Here is a 7,198-nt window from a genome sequence, read left to right as displayed (position 1 = left end):
AAAAAAAAAAGGTAAATCCTTAAGTATCTAAATTAATTTTAAAAAGTTTCAAATGGTGCATATTTTTTGACAAATGCTTTACTGTTTTGTTTAAAACAAAAATAAGAAATTTCAGACTGCAGGAGTAACTATCATTTTTTATAACACACAAAGACAACAAATCAGCATTAAAAAAAAAACTTTTACAACAAATGTCATAATATTTGATTGCCAAATTTTACCATTTAAATTTGAGAGATTTTCTGAATAAAATGAAGTTTAAAAGGACTTACATAAACATAAATAGGCTTTATCCTTATTGATGTGGACTACAGGTGACATGGAACAGGTAGTTGGCGGTTCTCCTCCTTCCCTTCATACTAGCACAGATGAAGTTCCGCCTTTACTCTTTTTGTCACACTAAGTCAGTACAAGAAGTACACACAGAAAATGTTTGCTGTCATTGCCAACAAAGGGTACATAAAGTATAGAGCTGAACTTTTGTTATTAACCAAATAAGTTATAACTTCTTCCTACTCTTTTTCAAACAAAATTAATGTAATTTACTTTAATTTATAATATATGCTAAACATTTCCTTTGTTGCTTTCTTTTGCTTTGTGTTTCTTTATTGTTTTCCATGTATTTCCTATTGACAGATTCCTTACCCCATATGTGTGACTTTAACATTACCAGTACAGGAACAACAACTCACTGCTGCCAAGTAACATTATTTATGTCTGCTGAAACTGTTCTCAAACCTAAACGACTGAAACAGGAAACAAAAAGGCTGTCAGAAAAGTCATATGAAGTATTTATGATTTGCATGCCAAGTGATTTATGGCCTTAAGGACACATTTCAGTGTTATATAATATAAAAATGCCTCCATTTGCGTTTTGTCTCAGTTTACTCTGTTGACTTGAGCTAATAAAAGATGGTGTCCTGCAGAAATAAATACAAACAAAAGCTTAAAAGCAATTCTAAGGGTGAAAATGACACTTATTAAATCTGATTTTTAAAAGTAAAATATCAAATGAGTTTTTCAGGTTTTTGATATCACATATTTTTATTATAGTGAGTTGGATTCACTTGCGGAGAGGACGCTGAAAAGACTTGGCAGACCTAAACGTACTGTGAGGGTCTGCTGGGAACGTCGGGCTGAGTTCTCCGTCAGGGAAGTCTTTGACTCCCACGTCCGGGAGAACTTCAAGCAGGTACCAAGGGAGGTGTGTGACAGTGAGTCATAGTGGGCCATGTTTTCCACCTCCATTGTTTCTCAGAGCTGTGGTCGCAAGGTCTCTGGTGCTGGTCGCAGCGGCAACCCCCAAATCCGGTGGTGGACACCAGAAGTAAGGGATGCCGTCAAGCTGAAGAAGGAGTCCTGTCAAGTCTGGCTGGCTTGTGGGACTCCGGAGGCGACTGACAGTTACCAGCAGTCTAAGCGAGCTGTGGCCCAGGCTGTTTTGGAGGCAAAAACACTTTGGTGAAGTCATGGAGAAGGACTATCAGTTGGCCTCGAAGAGGTTCAGGCACACCATCCAGGAGGGGAAAGCAGTTTTCAACAGGAACCATTGTAGTGCAGGTGGGGAGCTGCTGACTTCAACAGGGGACATTGTTGGGCGGGTGGAGGAATACTCGATATATCTCCTTAATCCTGCTGACACGCCTTCCCTTGAGGAAGCAGAGACTGAGGAGATTTTGGCGGAGTTGTCCATCACCCAAGCTGAGGTCACTGAGGTAGTCAAAGAGCTCCTCGTTGGCAAGGCCCAAGGGGTGGATGAGGTTCGCCCCGGTTACCTCAAGTCTCTGAATGGCTGACATATCTCTACAGCATTACATGGCAGACAAGAACCGTACTACTGGACTGGTAGACTGGGGTGGTGGTTCCCCTTTTCAAGAAGGGGGACCGGAGGGTGTGTTCCAACTACCGAGGAGTCACACTCCTCAGCCTCCCAGGGAAAGTCTATGCCAGGGTACTGGAGAGGAGAGTTCATCCGATAGTTGAACATCAGGTAGTGGAATGGTGGACCAGCTCTACACCCTCTTCAAGGTGCTGGAGGGTTCATGGGAGTTTACTCATCCAGTTCATATGTGTTTTGTGGATTTGGAAAAAGGCCTGACCCGTTCTCGGTGCATGTTGGACTCCGGCAGGGCTGCCCTTTATCACCGGTGCTGTTCATAGTCTTTATGGACAGAATTTCTAGGCGCAGACAGAGGCCTGAAGGGGATTTGGTTTGGGGACCACAGGATTTCATCTCTGTTCTTTGCAGATGATGTTATCCTGTTGGCTTCATTGAGCCAGGACCTCCAGCATGTATCGGAGCCGTTTGCAGCCAAGTGTGAAGCGGCTGGGATGAGGGTCAGCACCTTTAATTCTGAGGCCATGGTTCTTAACTGGAGAAAGGTATTTTGCTCTCACTCCGTGGATGGAGTGCTCCTGCCACAGCTGGAGGAGTTTAAATATCTTGCTTGTGAGTGAGGGAAGATCAGAGTGGGAGATTGACAGGCGGATTGGAGCGGCGTCCACCATTATGCGGCCGCTCCAGTGGTCTGTTGTGGTGAAAAGAGAGCTGAGCCAAAAGTCAAAGCCCTCAAATTACCGGTAGATATTTGTTCCAATACTATGGTCATGAGCTCTGGGTCATGACCGAAAGAACGAGATCCCAACTACAAGCGGCTTAAATGAGATTCCTCCAGAGGGAGGCTGGGCGCTCCCTTAGAGATAGACTGAGAAGCTTAGTCACCTGGAGAGAGCTCAGAGTAGAGCATATTGAGCAGAGCCAGTTGAGGTGGCTCGGGCATCTGGTCTGGATGACTCCTGGACGCCTCGCTGGAGAGCTGTTCTGGGCATGTCCCACTGGGCAGTTGGACCCAGGCACGATCTAGGGCATGCTGAAGAGACTAAGTCTCTTGGCTGGTCTGGAGGAGCTGGGGGAGGTGGCCGGGGAGAGGGAAGTCTGAGCATCTTTGCTTAGACTGCTGCCCCTGCGACCTGGTCCTGGATGAGTGGAAGATGATGGATGGGTAGATGGAGTTTGTATTATAGTTGGCTGGATGTAGGACTGTCTTGCAGAACATCTGAGTTTGCTTCCCAGGGCAGCAATGAGCTAAAAAAAATGCAGTGTTGGTCCTTAAACATGACCCTTCATGCTGCCGCCAAACTGAGTCTATCTGTGCCTTGAACATACAAAATTTTGTCAAGAAGGGCATCTAGCATAAAACTCTTTGTCAGACCACTTGTGCAAACCAGTGAAAGCTAATTCGCTGTGGTGACCCCTAATGGGATATGCCAAAAGGTGAACAACAAGAAATATTCTTAACTTTGTCTTTAACACATGAAACTTGTGACTCTTCTCATGACAACACAGGTCGGTTTTTGCAACGGGCGTTTATTTTCTCTTTGCACGTCATCCAACTTTGGGTACACTTCGTGCCTTCGCTTTCGTTACGCCGTGAAAACTATGAACAAAGCATTATAAAACATTTCAATAAATAAAAACTCCATAAAACAATACAAAGTAATACAAACAAAAGGCACAATAAATACCTCGTTTCCGCTTGTCAAGAAAAGAGTCTCTTTGAGTCCAAAGCATCGTGCGTGCTGCTTTCTTCCAGCATGAACTTCTTTTTACCAAAAACTGCGGCCAATATCAAAGGCTCAAAGTCTCGCGAGAATACTCATATCGCTGTGAGCATGCTTCAACTAAAATTCACTGTACAGTCCCAAAAATATAAATCAAATTACAAGTTTTACAAATTTCAAAACCCATGAAAAAATAATAAAAAATATATATAATTTTAACCTGCACTTACAAAACTTGTGACTGAATCTTCTGCGTTCTGATTATTTCCTTTCAGTAGAACAAGAAAAGTAGCCCCTAGTAGTGTCCGAGGGGCTTTTTAATGACAAACTTTCTTTATGTTCTTCTTGAAGGGAGATCAAACAGGTTTGGGGGGGTTGTAAATGTTGGCATGTGCCTTAAGCAAAACAAAACAAACAAAAACTTGGGGGTAAATAGTTTTGAAACTGGCAACTGTTGCTGATTAAATTCCATTTAAGAACACATTGTCCCCTAGAATGAAACAAACACAAGTAGAAAGTGTTAGAGCAGATGTCCAAACAAGTTCAAAAACTAGTTCTTAAAAGGGGAACATCATAAATAATGATGAATATGAAGGCCTCTTTCAGTCTTTCAATATGCTGTCATATATTTCCTTCAGTTGGGCCAAACCCTGGGGGTGGGGGGGGTTGCATGCTTTTTTAGACATATGAGTTTGTTGCTACAATTTTTGTTGGTGAGCCATGCATGTCTTTTCACTGTACTTTAACAATTGTCAGGCATATTTGAATGCTATTCTATTCTTTTATAGTGTTTAAGTTTAAAGGTTATTTGCACATGTGAGCATGTTGACTTTTATTTTTTATGGTTGATCTACATTTTCTTAATTTAATTTATTCATAAAATGTTCACATGCAAATATTTATTTAAGGGTGGTAACTCGGACATAGGCCATGTTAACATATTCCCTAACTACTAATAAACTATTTATAAAAAAAAAAAAATCTAGTGCCCTGGATTTCAATAGCAGTTCGGACACCACACTTACTGCTTTTCTTTTGTTTTTTTAAACGCCGGATATGACCTCACCGATTTCATGAAGTAAAATGTAATCCACTTTTTTTTTTTTTGCAAAAATTTGTTCAACCACAATGCATTGTGGTCTATGTCCACATTGGTTTTTCGCAAAGATTTCTGGAAAATTTATAGAGCACACGATTTTGGAATTTTAGATTCGGACAGCACTACAAAATGCTGAACACACTATATAGTGCACTAAGTAGTGAGTGGGGAAGAAATTCCTTATTCAATTTAATTTAATTTTATTTATATAGCCCAAAATCACAAAGGAATTTGCCTCATTGGGCTTCAAAATATAAACAATTGTTAAAAACTAAACAGACTACATAAACTGGTTATCCCTGCCCTTAGACCCTCCCTCCCGGTAAGGAAAAACTCCTAAAAAACCTGAGTCAGGAAAAAAGAAGAAACCTTAGGGATTCCCACATGAAGGAGAGATCCTATCCCAGGACAGACAGGCGATACCAGAAAAGTTAAAGAAAGATTAGCTTCTACAACTACGAATCTAAGAGTTCATTTAGATAAAGCTGAGGGACGAGTGATGATGAAGTCCATAGTCAAGATGAAGCAGAAGTGCAGTCCACGACCAGGAGCAGGAGGACAGACGACCCACCAGGAATCACTCTCACTCAGAGATGCAGGATGGTGTCGGGGGCGTGGTCCACGGCCAAGAGTGGGAGCGTGGGCGATCCACCGGGGATCTGAAATCTCTCCCGCTCCCCAGAGGAGAGTGGGAAAGAAGAACAACATGTGAATGGAACTGCACCAACAAAAGCATGGAGAACTAAATACAATAAATAATAAAGAGTAGAAGAGAGGAGAAGTAGATGAGAATAGAGAACAGAACCCCAGAACTGATCTGAATAATAACGCTGATAGAAAATCTAAATTTATATTTCAACGCATCAATATTAATTTATTAATCTAGCCTCACAAGGACCGCAGGAGTGGGAATATTCTCTGACTACTAGCTAGCCTGGCAGAACGCCTGTCCAAAGAGGAATGTTTTAAGGCTAGTTTTGAAGGTAGAAACTGTGCTGGCCTCTCTGACATGAGCTGGGAGCTTATTCCATAGAACAGGGGCTTGATGGCTGAATGTTCTACCTCCAACTGTTATGACACCATAAAAGGGGGACTGCTAACATCTACCTGTTCCACATCACCTTTAGTCAGTTAATGCATTTGTATTTATGGATACACTTCGTCGGAGCTGATTCAGAGATGTCAGATGTTATCAGTGATCTTTTTTTCAATACATCACAGTTTTAGGGAGAAAGCAAATGTAGGGCTGGGTTGAAAAAAAATCGATTATTCAAATTGAATCTATTTAAGCTTAATAGATCAATAATCGATTCACAAAAGATATAAATTGATTTAGCACATAAAGCTAAAGTCCGTTAGCTTGATGCTAATGTTCACTAGAATTTCTCATAGGACGGCTAATGCTAACGTTCGGTTGACCAAAAAAATACATTGCTGACTAAATGAACATCTTTATTTACTCACAGGTCTTAATTTTCCAAACTCTTTTAAGGAAATATTTTTAAAGTAACTATTTAGTGGTCTAAAACTTCGTTTTCCCTTATACTGTTGTCTTCTTCTTGAATTAAGTGACCCTCTATAGCGCCACCTATTGGCCAAAGTGAAACGCCCTCCAGGAGACACAGAACAATGTTTACAATGTTAATGATCTGAAGATTTTTGTTGGAACTTCTCCTTTAGAGAATCCATATAACAATATGTGAACTGTATCAGATTAATATAAATATATTCAAATTAAATAGTAGATTTTGATTGTATTTCTAAACAAATATGTATAAATTTGTAAGCTTAAAATTGAATAGAAAAATCGAAAGAATCTGAAAAAAAAAAAAAAATTCGGATTATGGTTTATTGGGTATAAGCAGGGCAGGGCACCCACCCCCGCCCAGGAGAAGGGCACCCAAGAGAAACGGAGGTCCCAAGGAGTGATGTACACAAGGCCCGACCAGGCTCACCCACTGGTGGAGTTTTTGGAGAGGCCCAGTTCTCGAGAGCAAGGACCAGAACCCGCACCACCGAGACATGGACACCTCCAGGCTCCGATGTAGTTTGATCCCCTGCTCTAGATCTTAAATCTCGGAGATCCCTCGGGGAATATTTACGTTTATTTTAGAATAGCAAAAAGTTACTCAGTATTTTTCCTACTACGTTCTGCGTCCAGCAGTCGCCACTCAAACTCAAAAGTATGCAGTTTTCCTTCCTTTTAATGATATAAAATTAAATTAAAAGACACAATACAATGTAAAAGAGTAGAAAAAAAGACTGTCAGTAAAAGAAATTTGTCAAAAACAGACATCTAAGCTCTTAGAAGTTCAAACCTTCAAGCTCCACCTATGAAACAACTCAAAAGTGTTTGAAGTTTGCATCCGCCTGTTTTGATCTTTTATATGAATATATTTTAAAAAATGATCATCCGAAAAGGTTCTGCTTCTATTTACTACTAAATCTTTAGGTAGCAAGATGGCGCCGGTGTACGTGGCTGCTCGTCTGTCGCTCCCAATATTGTTAATATTGTTAATGTTTTTGTGTATCGGCATC

Source organism: Oryzias melastigma, linkage group LG22 (assembly GCF_002922805.2).
Source record: "Oryzias melastigma strain HK-1 linkage group LG22, ASM292280v2, whole genome shotgun sequence".
Taxonomy (NCBI): domain Eukaryota; kingdom Metazoa; phylum Chordata; class Actinopteri; order Beloniformes; family Adrianichthyidae; genus Oryzias; species Oryzias melastigma.
This window is presented reverse-complemented; position numbering follows the sequence as displayed.